Consider the following 15,348-nt stretch of genomic DNA (forward strand, 5'->3'; position numbering starts at 1 on the left):
ATGCCTTAGGGAAAACAAGGAACATGCCTTTCCCATGTTTTAGTTAGAACCAACCACATAGTAGATGAAAGACACAGAGTACATGGTTCTTTGTCAGAGGAATCTAATTCCTTGTAAAATATGTAAGGTTATGTTGAAGAAACAGAACAATGCTCAGCAAAGAAGTGCAGAGGACTGGGTGAGTCTTTAGATTGGTAAGTAAGTAGACAGTATAGAGAAAAGCCAAACTATGATGACCAAATAAAAGCTTTGCTGAAAAAGTGGGGTTAGAAGGTGAGAAGTGGTACATCAACTAACAGGGACAGTTCTGCATAGCATGGAAAAAGCATAGCAGAAGGCACCATTTTTTTGAAATAGAGAAGGGAACAAACAGATTGGGGAACTTCTTTAAGGAGCTCTGAATCCAACTACTAAAGCATCAGTAGATTGGTAAATCGCAACCTATGTAGTCTAAGTAGAACGATAAGCGGACAGTGTAATAGGTAAGTTATTTCTTGTTGATGCTGATGCACTTGGAACAAGCTCTTAAGGGTTAAGAGCTGTGGTCAGTACTGGTCAGTACTGATTTATGTGGCAGTTTGCTACTTGGATAGAAAATTTCCAGAAAACAGTTATGACTAAAACAATTATTCAGACATGGAACAAATGCTTAGTTATCCTGAGGCAATCTGTGCTGCTAAACATATACTAAAATGGACCAAGTCGTAAGTGCATAGAAAATGATCTATGAATTGGTACAGGAATATACAACAATAACTTGATTAGGCAATTCAGCATTGAGCAAAGTACTTTACTGAACAAGAGTTTCTGTTTGAAAACAGTGATTACCTTATTTGCTAAAAGCTCAGTTCATCATTATGTTAGTAATTTTGCCCTTGTGATAGCATTGTTTTCTGCTTATGAGCAGTGGTAGTGAGATTTTTGCATTATACAGTATTACACGAGTTGTTGTGTATTGCAGGAAAACTTAATATAGCACAGAACATGTTCTAAAGTTATTTAACAATTACCAAGGAATGCCTTGATTTTACTACAATTAAGATTCCTGTTACTAATAAGTCACTCATGAAAAAGTCTAGGGCCAGCAAGGAGTCAGTTTCTTCTACTCACTTGTCCCTGAAAATATAAAGAGTAAGCACACTGTGATTTTCCCATCTTCCTGTTCACATAAAAGGCAATAAACCCTATTTTGTTGTTGTATGAAAACCTTACAATGGGAAGGCCTTCATATCAGAATTGTGTGACTGTATATAATATTTTCAATGTAAGAGAGGCAAATGAAGCATATATTTTTCATTAAAAAAAACTTATTTGGGCTGCTGAGGTTGTCGGAGAGGTTTGTGAAGAGCAGGAATGGGGATTTGTGCCCCTCTGGATGTTGTTGGATTACAATTCCCATCATATCTGACTATTGGCCATGCTGAGAATCTAAGCTCAGCAACACTGTGGGTGGGGGTGACAGGTTCCCTACCCCCGATGTACAGGAATTTAATATCTGTAACATTCAGGTTCAGAAGGGTAAACGAATTCTAGTTCTTTACTTCAGAAATCATCAACACTTCAGGAAATTGGTTATCATACTCATGGAAATAAAAACAGAGCTAAGTATGCTCCTTTGAAATATGTGATTAGAGAACAGACAGAAATGTTAAGACTAAAGACAGGAAAAGCCTTTCTAGACAACATGCTGGCTGGGTTGGGTGTTTCTTTTTGGTTTTAGTAATCTCAAGCCTACTTTCCTTCATCATTGTTCACCTTCTGTACCTTTCTTCTTCTATTATTGTTGTTATGGTTATTTTTTAAAATAATTTCTTCCCCTTGTTTAAGTTTACTAGCATGAATGCTAGCAACTACTATAAGCTTGCTCTGCAGGAAGAAAGCTAACTGACTTTTCATCTGAAACCAACAATTTCACCGATGGAAATATTGACAAAAGTTCATGGACAGAGCTCAACACAGTTACTGAGCAACACATGGAATCGGATTCTGATAGTTTTCTCTCTAACATTGGTGAAACAAATTTTATAGAATTATTATTCACCCCAGAACGTGCATGACTGCCAAAACACAGATGGATCATCACACAACACTGATAGGATCAGGAACACAGAGGGAAATGTTGAGCTCTGTGTGGCTGCATATTGAACTGAGCGAAGGATAGTTCTAGGAACCTACCCAAATAAATGCAGACCCTTTCAACAAAAAGCATGTTAGCCCCTCCCCTGACAGTGAAAGCAGGCATATGGGCCAAACTACATGTGTTGCTCAACGTGTCATTAAGAACTACATTTTAAATTTATTTAAGGGTCTGATCTTCACCAGGGCCACAACATTCCTGGAAAGATGTCTCTCTTACAGCCATGGTTCACTGGTAGCAATGTGAGCCTTTGCCCCTACCTCTTAACAATTTCCCCAGGGCACCCAATTTTCACCAGGATTGTGGTTGGCGAGGGAAGGCTTAAGCCTCCCCATCCCGTGTGTTGCATTCCTAATGACCTTTAAAATAAATAAAAGATCTCAAGGAGATTATAGACCCCTTGGGGCAGGGGAAAACCTTTTTTTGGTCACATTCATTTGGGGCACTCTGTCCAGGACTGCATGCCAGCAATAGGCAGAACCAAAGATATTAGAAGAGGGAGGAAACACTTGCCAGATGTCTGAATAGATCTCTCGCAGAGGGCTTTTGAAAATTTGCAGATGACTGTAGGTTGCCTGCACTTGCTTTGGACTATGCATTAGGACCTCTTCTTCCAACCCTTCCTTTACCTCTGCCCCCCCCATACACCTGTTATTACATTGTTTAAAAATGTGACCTAGTTGTGAAAACTCAGCTGTGACAAAGATACTTCGTTGGCTATCATTAAAAAAAAGGGAGAGGAACCAGTAATTTAATTTTTTGGAGCTGGGTAAACTGCATTGAGGTCAAGCTCATTCACCAAAGAAACTTGCTTTTGAGGTTCCCCACCCCCTCAGAACATTGTCTTCTATCTGTATAGAAATGTCCTCAGGCAGATTTTTGTGTGTGTGCTAGAAATAGCTATGACCCACCGCTTAAAATAATCTGGGCTATTTTCCCCTTGGGTGCAGAGGAATGGGTGTGCTAAGGAAATTTACTGTGGGTGAAGAGACAAAGTGACATAAAAAGGGCCACATTGGAATCTACATTTTTATGCTAACTTGTTTATCTCTTCAAAGGTCTTAAAACAAGCTGGCACTGCAGCCCTGCTGTGGCACTTCTTTAGTGCTGGGGGTGGAGAGTGCTGCATGTGCTTCTGTGAATTTAATACAGGAAAAACAAACACATGTTGAATTTTGAATTTAAATAAGACAAAGCAAAAATCTATTTTGAAGTTAGTATTAATTTTAATCCAGTTTCTCTTTTTGCCAGACAAAAAAATACCATCAGAGAACTCTAGTCCATCAGTTAATCATGATGCTTCCTCTGTTTGAAATCACACTGACTGACTGAAATTACATAATGCTGCAACAAATGTTACCTCAACATATGTCTGAAAGTAATCCTCAGTAGCAAATTACCATTTTTAAAGCAGTTAAAACTAATCTAGAAAAAAACAGTCAAAATTTATTTCCCATTTCAAGTCCACTCCTTCCTTGCTTCCTTCCTTGCTTCCTTTTTAGATAATGGACAAAGTGTTCCAATATTTAGGTGAGTGCTCCAATATTTTAGTTCTAGAAGAACCCCTTTCTCTCACTTACTTCATTTCTATCCCTCTGCTATTCCATCTCATTTTTCATTCTCTCCAGATTTGGTTAAACATGCCAATTATTTACCTTATCTTAACTTTTTCTTTGGAACCAGACTGTTGTGGAATCTGCCTCTGCTAATGTCGTCAACAAGCCACACTTTAAACTTGTTCTAACCTCCTCTTCCTTGAGAATGCCAGTTCATTTGACATGGCTGATCATTCCTGTTCCTCCCTCATTTACTTTGCTTCTTATGATTCCTCAGTCTAGTCACTGGCTATTTCTGCCTTGTGATTTGCACTTTCTGTATAATTCACGAATCTCCGTTCTTCAGGCACTTTGTGCCCTTTTCTCACACAGAGAGCTATGTGTCATGGGTGCAGATACTTCCTTACAATCTAGATACATAACCATAGATGCTTCCCCTCCCTCTTCCTCTTCATTTCTATCTGTTGTTTAACTTTATATAGTAAGCAAGAGCTTAAACACCATGGCAAGACTCTTTCATGCTCAGGCTTACCTGTGACCTCCAGATGATTTTTTTCTTGCCAGTATGTTTGTGTTGCAGAAATACATTCTAGTCTGCTTTGCTTCAAAAGCGGAAAATCAGAAGCATTTATCTTTTAGTGCTGATGGGCTACAATATCAAAAACTGGCAGTCAGAGCAGGATTTGCTCTTCCTTTGGAAAGCACCTCAAAAGCTGCCATGTGGATGTGTATGCATGTGGGGGAGCGGGAAGGTGGGGTGGAGTTTAGTGAACAAGGACAACAGTTTCTAGAAGTAGAGTTTTAAAGGTTTAATCTAAATCCCAATCATTTTCTGTGGCCCTTTGTTGTAGTTCTAGACCTCATTGGTCGATCTGTGCTGAAACAAAATCAAATAAAAAGTGGGTACCTTATATATGTCATAGCTGTCCTGAAGGAAACAGAACTATGAAGATTTTAGGCAATGTTTACCTTTACTGGATAAATGCACTGCAGTTTACTTCTCATTTTCAACTTTCACTATTTTTTTTTTAGTATTGTATCAGTTGCTTATTAAAATCTTCACATCACTGTCAGCATCGCTCCTTCCCAACTTTTCTTTGAGTCAATAGCAGGGAAGCCATAAACATACCACCCAGCCTACACAGCTGGTTTCCATTTCTGTTACTTACCCTCCCTTCTCCCCCATCTTCTCATTCTCTGGTCAAACATTTAGCCTACTCAGCATATTACTAAGCTGAAATGCCTTTGTGTGTCAATGTTGCCTCTGTCTGGCGCACAGAGCTCATTTTGACTCTTCACTTGCTCTTTGATGCCTTCTATAATGACTTCCAAGTTTATCATCAGTTTAGATGTCATGCCAAACCATGGTCGTAATTCAGAACTTGAACCATAGTTTGACTTCTCAAACAGGCTCTGTGCAAACCAGGCATTTTAAGCACCCCTGCAAAGAAGCCTAGGAACCATAGGTTACCCCTCACAAAGCTGTGGTTCCTAGCACCTTCAACAAACTACAGTTCTTAGGATTCCCCCCTCCCCTTTTGTGGAGGGTGAATCATGCTTTAAATGTGTTTTAGATGAATGCTGTGTATGCAGCCATGGAGGTAAGCAATATTTGTATGCTTTCATGTTTCCCCCCACTGCTCAACACTCCAGTCTGTAGCTGCAATAGCCACTCATAACTATGGTCTGAAATGATTTCTCAAGACATTCATGTCAAACTAAAGTTGTTGCAAACCATGATTTGCAAGCCCACTTCAAATGATGGTTTCTTGTTGTGGTTCATTGGACTACCACAAATAATGGTTTGTCAATTCAGATAATACCAAACCATAGTTAAGCTTCCTTAATCATGACCTGGTATGATGTCTGAACTGAACCAGTGACAAAGCATTAACTGTAGTTTGTCTCCAAGCCAGGAATTGAAAGCATCTGAAATGACAATATACTATTTCAATAAACTTGTTCACAACAGCCTTGTAATGCAGACCAGTATTAGAATCCATCTATTGCTAACAGAAGATGGGGCTGAAATACAGTGGCAGAGCTTCATGCTCCAGCACCGGGGGGCAAAGAGCAGGCGGGGGTGGGGCTGGTGTGTGTCCTGGGCGCATGGCACACCGCCTGCAGGGATGTGGCACGTGCCCTGGAGGTGGGGCGTGCCGCCTGCAGGGGTGGCGCAGCCGTGATAGCACCCTGCCGGGATTGTGCTGCCAGGGGCGATGCGCTCCCCCCCACTCCTCTTCCTCCACCAGTGCTGAAATAATTAGTGGCTCATCTAGGATTGCATATGGAGTTCATGGCTGAAGTAAGACTAGGAACAGGAATGATCAACCCTTCATCTTATACAGATGGTCACCCTCCATTCTCCAATCTTCACTATATCAAACTTGTTTTTCTTTTATGTTATGTGGGCTTACATGACCTTTCATTCTAACATGTTATTTTTTTCAAATGGACCATTACATAATAATTCAATTTGCAGCACACTTGCAAGCCCATGATCTGAATTTATACTGGATCTTTTCAAAACTAAGACGTACGTGCATATCTGATGCAAAAATGCCTGGAAAAGTCAGCTTGCAAAGTTTCATGAATTCTTTCTTCATTCCAAAAAGAAGTAATCTGCTGTGAAAAATGCATTGTCATGCTAAATTACAAACCCCTCAAAGCAGTAGAATTAGAGATATGCTCTGGCAGGTTAGTTCACAGTTTCAGCTTGAATTGCATCTTAAGTGATAAGCACAGGACTAGGTTACTGATAGAACAAAAAGAATTGTTAAATTATAACCGCTTGTTTTGTTAGTCTTGTGATTACAGCAAACAGGTTTCGTAGCAAGACATTTATCTGACGCATACTTGTAAATCAGCCAAAAAGGATTTCCTAGTAAAACAAAGCAGGCTTTAACCTAAAATAAGAAGAAAAAAATAGATCTCTCAATAAATATGTGTTCAGTTAGTGATGTGGTTCAGAACCCAAGCAGGAGGTTGCTTCCACACTAACTCTAGTTTCCAGAATTGTCACCTCTTGTTTGTTTACTTTTTACAGAGAAGAATGCAGAAGCAGCTCAACTTCTGGGGTGGATCTGCAAAATTCGCTTCACAGCAGTGGGGTTACTGCCATTTAGCAGGAGGAAGAGGGAAAGTGCAAGATGGCAGGGAGGTTGATGCCATGCAGCTATACTGTATTGGTTCCATTGGTGCAACCTCCCCATCATTTCTCATCACCTCCTGCCAGTATGTGGCAGTGGCTGGTAGCCCCATGGCCAGGAAGTTAGTGTTGAGGCTCTGCCTCACAGCACCCATCAGCCTAGTGTTGCTTTTAAAGGTCACTGTGCCTTTAATTTAAAGCTTCTGTTCATAGGTTCTGTCTTTTTATTTCTTCATGTTCATCATAGTTGAGGGAATGGTGATGAATTGTCCCTGAATAAACTTATTATTGATTTCCTTGTATTTTAAATACCGGTAAATGCTGTTGGTAGAAGATAATGCAGGGAAACAAATAATTATAATAATAACTCTCTAGTGGGGAATACAGTGGTACCTTGGGTTAAATACTTAATTCGTTCCGGAGGTCTGTTCTTAACCTGAAACTGTTCTTAACCTGAAGCACCACTTTAGCTAATGGGGCCTCCCGCTGCTGCCGCGCTGCCAGAGCACGATTTCTGTTCTCATCCTGAAGCAAAGTTCTTAACCCGAGGTACTATTTCTGGGTTAGTGGAGTCTGCAACCTGAAGCGTCTGTAACCTGAAGCGTCTGTAACCTGAAGCGTATGTAACCTGAGGTACCACTATAAAAGCTGACTAAAGACAACTGGGATTCAGCCAGTGAGCAACCATCCAGTGGCTGGGCCAAGGGCATGACATAGGATCAGTGGCAGAGTGCCATGCTCCGGCACCTGGAGCAGTGAACAGGCAGGGGCAGGGTGTGCGCATTGCACGTTGCACATGCCTGGGGGTGTAGCAAGCAGCTCGCGATGGCACCCCCCCGGGATGGCACCCGGGGCATACCGCTCCCCCCTCCCCCACCTTCGTCTGCCAGTGCATAGGATCAGCTCAAGACTGCCTTGTTCCAGTCTGGCTGAGTTCAACAGGCTCTGCAAGTTTTGTTGTTGCATTTGGGAAGGAACAATTTTGGGTTGTTGAAGGACAAGACCCAAATTTTGCAGAAACGTATGGCTATTAGGGTGAACAGGCAGAGATGGCCTAGGGTTGTTATACTATTGAGTTTGGAGAGAGTACAAGGGGCTTAAACAGGGCTTGTAAAAAAGTTGATAGGGAGCTAGAGCCAACATTGGCCAGGTCAGGGAGAGCTGTGGTGCCAAACTCTGAAATTAAGATGGCCAGGGCTGAATTATATTGTGTCGATGACATTAATTTGTCAGATCTGAGTTATGACACTTCCTGAAGGGCTTACAGATGGGGCCTGTGTGATTTTATCATTGGCAGATAAGGCTAGTGCGATTAAACAGAGCTTTTTTTCCTGCCCTGTGGCAGGAAAGCAGGAGAAATTAACTGGAAGGGATAACAATAACTGAGAGTGATGAGAGTTTCTAAAGGCCAGCTGTTCAGGGCTGTGGGACCCTTAGCTAGGATATGGAGCATCTTTGAGACGAAGCTGCTTTTCTGCCTGGAGTTGTAGTGCTGTGGGTTGGAGTGAGGTCAGGACAGCTTTCCTACTCACCTAAACAATCTTGCCCAGGTAAAGAGGTCATGACCTTACCCTGGACAGTTTTACTATGTCATTTTACTTGAATAGCTTCCCACATTGCTCATTTCTCCCCTGCAACAGTTTGTAATAATAAAAATGTGCTCCTAGTTCAACAAATCTTTTCTATCTTGCCATTTCTTAGTTGGCTCAGGTCACAAAGATGAATATAGGACCAAGTTTCTTACGCCTCAAGTGTTACTTCAAGTGTTACATATTTGGAGTGACACACTCTCTGGCATGTCCCATCCCTTGAGGAGATGGTGGCAGTGTTAGAAGCACAGAGGATTGCAAAGTGGATTTAAGTTGGGACAACTTCCCCACTCTCAGGTTGGTCAATCGAATGGCCCTAAGAGGAGAATAAAACTTTGTGGGAAGAAGTGAATTCTTAAGAAACAGAGTTCCTGTAAGACAACTTACACAACATGTAAAATATAACTCCATATTCAGCTCCCACACAAGGCCAATCTTGCATTTGGAAGTGTAGGAAGTACTCATGAGGAGAGGGAGGAAAGAGGGAGGGAGGCCTGGATTAGTGCCATCAAAGCTGACCATGCCTGGCATCTGCCTGGCGTCACCCATGGCTGCCAATTCAGTATCAGGAAATGTGCACACGGTCTTGAGTGTGCTAGATGCCAGAAGTCAGCCCCAGGAACCAGATTTACAACACAGTTTTGTATATTAAATCTGCAGAGAATAGATATGTTGAAGCCCTTGCTGAATCAGGGCAAATGGGGCACACTTGAGTAGGTAACCATCAGATTTATTGTTCTTAAAAGCAGGAGGGAAGAAAGAGAGATAAGACTGGAATTTGTTTTTGGCACCTCTTCCACAACAGATGATCTAATTACAAGCTGTGTATTTGGGGAAGAACATAATCAGTGGCATGGCTCCAGTTTCCCTTCCTCCTTACAGAACAAATTGTTAAAGGAAGTGGTCTTTGGTGAAATGAAGGAATTCAATGCAGATGGCACAACCTGATTCTAATTCCAGCTCCAGTAATCTAATTCTCAGTGTGGAAAATGTAGTGCAGATTCAGAACTGGAGGATGACATATCAGAGGTGGCCCAGACCCAAGTCCTGGTCCTGTTAGAAAGGATTGCTAATAGCTTTAATGTCAGCAGACTTTTGCCTGAGTCAACAAAACAGATGTGCAGCATCTCCCCACCCAAATCCCCGTAGCCTTGCCTGTCAGAGTTGAAATACTTGCTGTGGCACGCATCTGCCTGGGAACAGCTGCTGCCATGTCTGCCACACCATATACTTCAAGGGTGGGCTGCCTATAGTCTTCCATGGTCTGCTTAAAAACAAACAAACTAGAATCCCCGAGGCCCACCAATGTGTTTTACATTTACAAAGCAAGAGTGCCTAGTCTGGATCTCTTATGAACTGAGGGACAATTCTTCTGTTTCAGTGATCCCAAATATGAGAAGTATCTCACTGCATTAAATCAATGCTCTGAGAAAGTAAAAAACAGGGAGCTGGAGCAGCTGAGGCTGGTATATTAGGGGCACTGCCTCACTAACCTTAGTCTGCCCTCATTGGCCTGCCTTCTTGCTTACAGTCAGTCCATGGTTACCAGCTTCCTCCTCCTTAGCCTCAGTTTTGCTGTTGTAGAACTCAGGAGGGAGGAGGATGGGGACAAAACTAAAATTAGTTAGTTCTGCCTCTCATTGATTCTGGCCCTACCTTCATTTGGCTTCTCTGCTTTTTGCCTTATCAACTCCAATGAGCACTAGCTGCCACTGATCTAAAACTTGGCTCCCCATACCCATAACATAATAATTACATTTCCATATTGTTGGCACCCATCTGTCTCGAGAGACAATGGAGTGCACCTCCAGGGGGTGAAGTCAAACTGCTACATTAGCAGCACCAAAGTGACTTCCTTGGGGGACAAGCCTGAGCAGTGTGTATGGAGGTCCATGGCAACACTCCCCTCTGGGCCTCACTGATGTAGTCCAAAGGAAAGCAGAGCAGTATGATTGGCACCAGCTTGGCTGCAGGAGTTGCCAGAAGGAAGAGTACAACCGTTTTAGGGAATCTACTCTGGATTTGTGTAGGGTTTACTCCTTAACCATTTTTCTCCTAAAGATATCCTGCAAGTTAGCAGAGGTTAGGATCAGAGTTTTCCTTTTCCTAGATGGGCTACCTTCCCAGGTCGACAAGCCCTATCTGCCCCTCACTTCCCTCTACAGCACGTGCATAAACTGCCTTCTTAACCCACCATTGGTCTTGTCTGCTCAATCTGCTGGAGCCTGTCTTCAAAAGCAGGGAAGTCCCTAACTCACTGAGGGTTTGAGACCCATTGGCTACCTTCACCTGGTTTAACTGGCCAGTCAAAGCCGTTCCTGGAGTGTGGCCACTGTCACCTGCTGACAGCTTCTACGAGCCACAGGTGAGAGCTGAGTGCAGGGCAGGGACCAAAGAAGCCCTGACACCCCACGTCTCCATATAATACTTTGTACTTTGTACTTACAGCTTTTGTTAAGTCATATATCTGGCCAACTGGATACTATAGATTTCCTTCAGGATATCTAGATAAGTGAAATTGCACTGTATTTGCAACTCTGGCTGAAAGAGGCTATATTTGTGATACCCATTTTTGTTTTCTCTTTCAGTTTAAAAAAATTCTAAAAGCTAAGCCCACAAGTACTTCTAAAGGACTCAAGAGCTGTCAAATAATATTTGCTAGCATATGTGACCCACATATAATTTTGTAAAATAAAATAAATACAGGAAGTGTTGAAATAACCAATCTCTCTCTCTCTCTCTCTCTCTCTCTCTCTCTCTCCTTTCCTTTCTTTTCCTCTTTACCCCTTTCTGCTCTTTATGTGAACACCCATAACATTCAGAATGACCCCATTATAATCATTAGTATTTTTCCATTGCAAAATAGAAATTTCCACCATGAGACGTATATATTCAAAACTTGATTACTGAGTCAGAGTCCATAGAGACAGAAAGTTTATGACACAAAAGTTGGAAGAGTTCCTAGGAAGATCCTAGGAGAACTTTAAAGGGTGTTAACAGACTATCTCCAAAAGATAAATGTATTTCCAGATGTAGAATGGCATGCTCCATGCAGCTAACTGGGCTATGAGATAAGCAGCTGAGAATAACAAAGAGTCCTGTGGTACCTTCAGGACTGACAAATTTATTATGGCATAAGCTTTTATTTATTTATAGAGCTTATGCATGTAAACGATCGCTAAGCAATTCATAAAAGGAGCTTTGGGAACTACAGTCCACTTCATCAGATGCATTATCTTCAGTTGATAGATACAGATGAGCGTGAACACACACATACACACAAATATACTGTTTACTTAGGCGTACATACATATATATTTGGGTGGAAAGAGAGAGAAAAGGAAATGATGAGGTCAGATGGAAATGCAAAACAAAAAGTGGTCTCTGACAATTGTGGTCAAGCTGAAATGTATGAAAAACAAGCACAGGTTGTTTGGGCACAACAAACTAGCATGGCTATCCCTCTAGAAATTGTGGCTAAAAGTGACTCCTAGATGCATGAAAATTATTGGAAGGCTCTGAAGGTTATGTTGTTCATTTTACACAAAAATAATTCTCTGTGAGTACTTTTGTCTAGATTCTTGCATTCATTTTTGTGTCGTAACACAACCACAGAAGTATTCTTAGCCCTCGATTTTTTTGTATGATGGCTAGCTTTGTTGAATGTGAACACGAGGAGCAACTTTTCTCTGACATTAAAGACTCTGAGTTTGCCTCTGTTTTCACTGGTTCCATGTGCATATTGGAGAGCTTCACCTGGGCAAATGGGTTAAGAACATGGACAGTTTGCCAAGACACTGGTAAGCTGAGTGAAAAAATACAGTGGAAATGTAACCACCAGAGCTAAATCAATATATGGAAGGCAGCTATGGGGTGGGGCAATAAAGAAGCAGAAACCAATGCAAAGTATGTTGGTGTTGTCCTTATTTTCCTCCCACTCACTGCATCTATTAATATATGTCAAGAACTGGCATCTGTGAAGTTGGGAGAAAACTTGAGAAGGCCTTAACAGCTGCAAAGTAAGGAAGCTGGGACAAGAAACGGAGGAACTGGAGTAAGTAGCCATGACCTTTGTGTACTCTCAAGGAATTTCAAGCCCACAGTAATTTGGGCGAGGCTGACTAATGTCATATGGGGAAAATATCTGTGACAGACTTGGGACTACGGCATTGATATTTACTGCTTGCCAGGCAACTACAAATTCAAACACTAGGGGCTGGTTTCAGACTATGCCCCTCTGTTGCAGAAGGAACTGAGATCCAGTGGAGGTTCCTGCTGGAGAAAGGAAAGGAGGTGATTTTAAAGGATTCCCCCATTTGCCTGCAGCATCTCACATCAGATCCTTTACTGTTTTAAAAGGTCTCCAACCCTCAAAAGAAGCTTTTCAGAGGGCTACAGAGAGAAGGAAGTAGCAGCAAGAATAGTTTCTGCCTTTTTTCTAGTAGATCCCCTGCTAGATCTGAAGCAGCATTCAAATCTTTAATTCAAATATTTTGTTGTTGAGCATTACCATGGGCAAAGAGTACATACTTGCTCACAATGTGATATGAAAATATCAGAGCTATCAGTGTTCAAGAGGCTGAAAGTTGTAACTCAAGCAGTGAAGTTTTGCTACTACTACTGTTGTATTGCATCTTACATTGAACAGATGAAGCTGCGTTATTGTGAACCATGCTCTGATGGCAACTTTTCAGGGTCAGGCCGGAGGCGTTCCTATATGTGGACCTCCAAAATGCTGTTGGACTACAACTCCCATTAAGCCCAATCAACCTTGCAAATGGCCAGGGGTTATGGGAACTGTAGTCCATCAATAATTGGAGAGTCATAGGTTCCCCAGCCCTGCTTAAAATAGAGACACTGAAGATTATGGCTGAAACCTTCTAGAAGCCAAGCATGTGCTCTGCAACTGTCCTTCAGAATCCATGCTGCAAACAGCTACTCCAACATACTATTGAATAAATTATACTGTTCTAGACACACTTTGATAGTAAGTCTGACTAAATTCAGTGGGGTTTCCAAGTAGACATGTATAGGATTTTACTGTAGCTCTTTTATACATTTGCTTTCTTTTGGTGCCAGATTTTGATATAAAATGTTTGTCATAACAGCTTGCCTGTGGTTATTTCAATGCTAAATCCTGCAAGTATACACTTTCAACTGGCACTGCCTTTTCTGCCATCTGGATGCAAAAGGCTGCCTTTGCTTCCTTCCTAGATTCCCTATCTGGCACAAAATGCATGTTTGGTTGAGGTCTGAAAAGCATGAATATTTGGTCCATGCAGTTGGTTTCCTGAGGGCATTTTGATGGCAATTTGACTATTTTCCACCCATAATTCTTGGTTTCATACCAACCAAAGATAGGCAGCTGGCAGCCTGCGAGCAGAATCTGGCTCTTCTATGATGTGTGGGTGGGCGGGGGGTAAACTTGAAGCGCATGTGTGTAGATGTGCAGGATTTTCTCTTTCCACAAGCAATGATTTCTTCTTATGGCAATACCAGCTCTGCTATGCCTATTTTTCAGCCTCTGTGCTCAGTAAGCAAGGAACAAACTGCTCAGTATTACACAGCAACCAAGGAATAAAGTAAAACTCCAAGCCAAGACTAAAAAAAATGTGCAAAACCAAGCAACAGGGGGCGGACAATAATTAATTATAGTCGGTGCTCTTTTTTTTTTAATAGAAAAAAGGGGCCAATACTCACATGAAGTTATTACACTAAGTGCCACATTTTTAACATTTGGAAAAAAAGGTCCTGATACTGCATACCCTTGCGTACCCCCAGAAAAAGGCACTGATTATAGTCCATCCGGATTAAACATTATAAATATCAAATAAAGGTGACTCAGTAGCAAATGAATAAAAAGATCAGGGTACCTCTGAGCACATTCTGAGCCTAGGAATTCATTTTCAGTGCAAGAGTTGGACCTAACTCACTATCTGATTGCATGGAAGTCCATTCTTGGTGAGCTTTCTTTGCTTCACCAACTTAATTTATTAAGTGGGAAAAGTCATGTTGTTGACTATTATTAAGCAACCGGGTGTCAGAACCCCCTTGCCGATCTACTTTAAATCCCCCAAAGATCCTCTAATAGACCCCAATCTCTCTTCTGTCCACTCCTACTGTACACAGTGTTCCAAGTTTGGTCGCTCTATTGATAATTTTCTTAAAATTGTCAGTAAGGGCACCTTTCCTATCCATCGTTTCTTTTCTTGCTTGAAACACAGTAAGGTTTCTCCTTCTTAACCAATGTTATTCATGTTTCCTCTGATATATATTTTTCTTTCTTTCTCTTGATTTAATTTTGTAGTACATGTTTAAACTTTTTTTCTTTGTGCTAGTGGCTCATTCTGGAAAAGAGATTTAACCACGGACTACAAGGAAAGCAGAACTAATTCCCCAGGGTTTGGGAAACCATCTCTGCAGGAGGCATTTGCCAGGAAATGTATTTTACTAAGCACATTAAATATTAATTGCCAAGGTACATGATGACTTTTTACGATTTCTTTGCTTCCATTAAAGCCTCAGATAATATTAAGGACAAGCTGAGGGAACTTCAGCCTGGAGAAGGAAAAGCCTCTTTGGGAGTTGCTCAGTAATGGCCAAGTGCTGGGTAAAGAGTTATTACATTTTCAAAGGATTATGTTTTTATGCACTGACAGAATAATAAATAATAATAATTGCTATACATACTTTCATATTTTATACAGAAGGGCTTCTTTCAGGATAAAAATTAAGGCAAGAGTTTTAAATGAATGCCCGATGAACCCATGTTGCTTCTGTCCTAATACACATAGGTTTCTCCTAATATACATATGTTTATATGCAATTTTGCCCAATCTACGCACCTTTTGCAAAGTATTTTCTCCTAATAGAACACATTTTTGTATATTATTTTCACCAATACATTTATTTGTATGC

The sequence above is a fragment of the Podarcis cretensis genome (genome assembly GCF_951804945.1).
Source record: "Podarcis cretensis genome assembly, chromosome: 7".
Classification (NCBI taxonomy): Eukaryota; Metazoa; Chordata; class Lepidosauria; order Squamata; family Lacertidae; genus Podarcis; species Podarcis cretensis.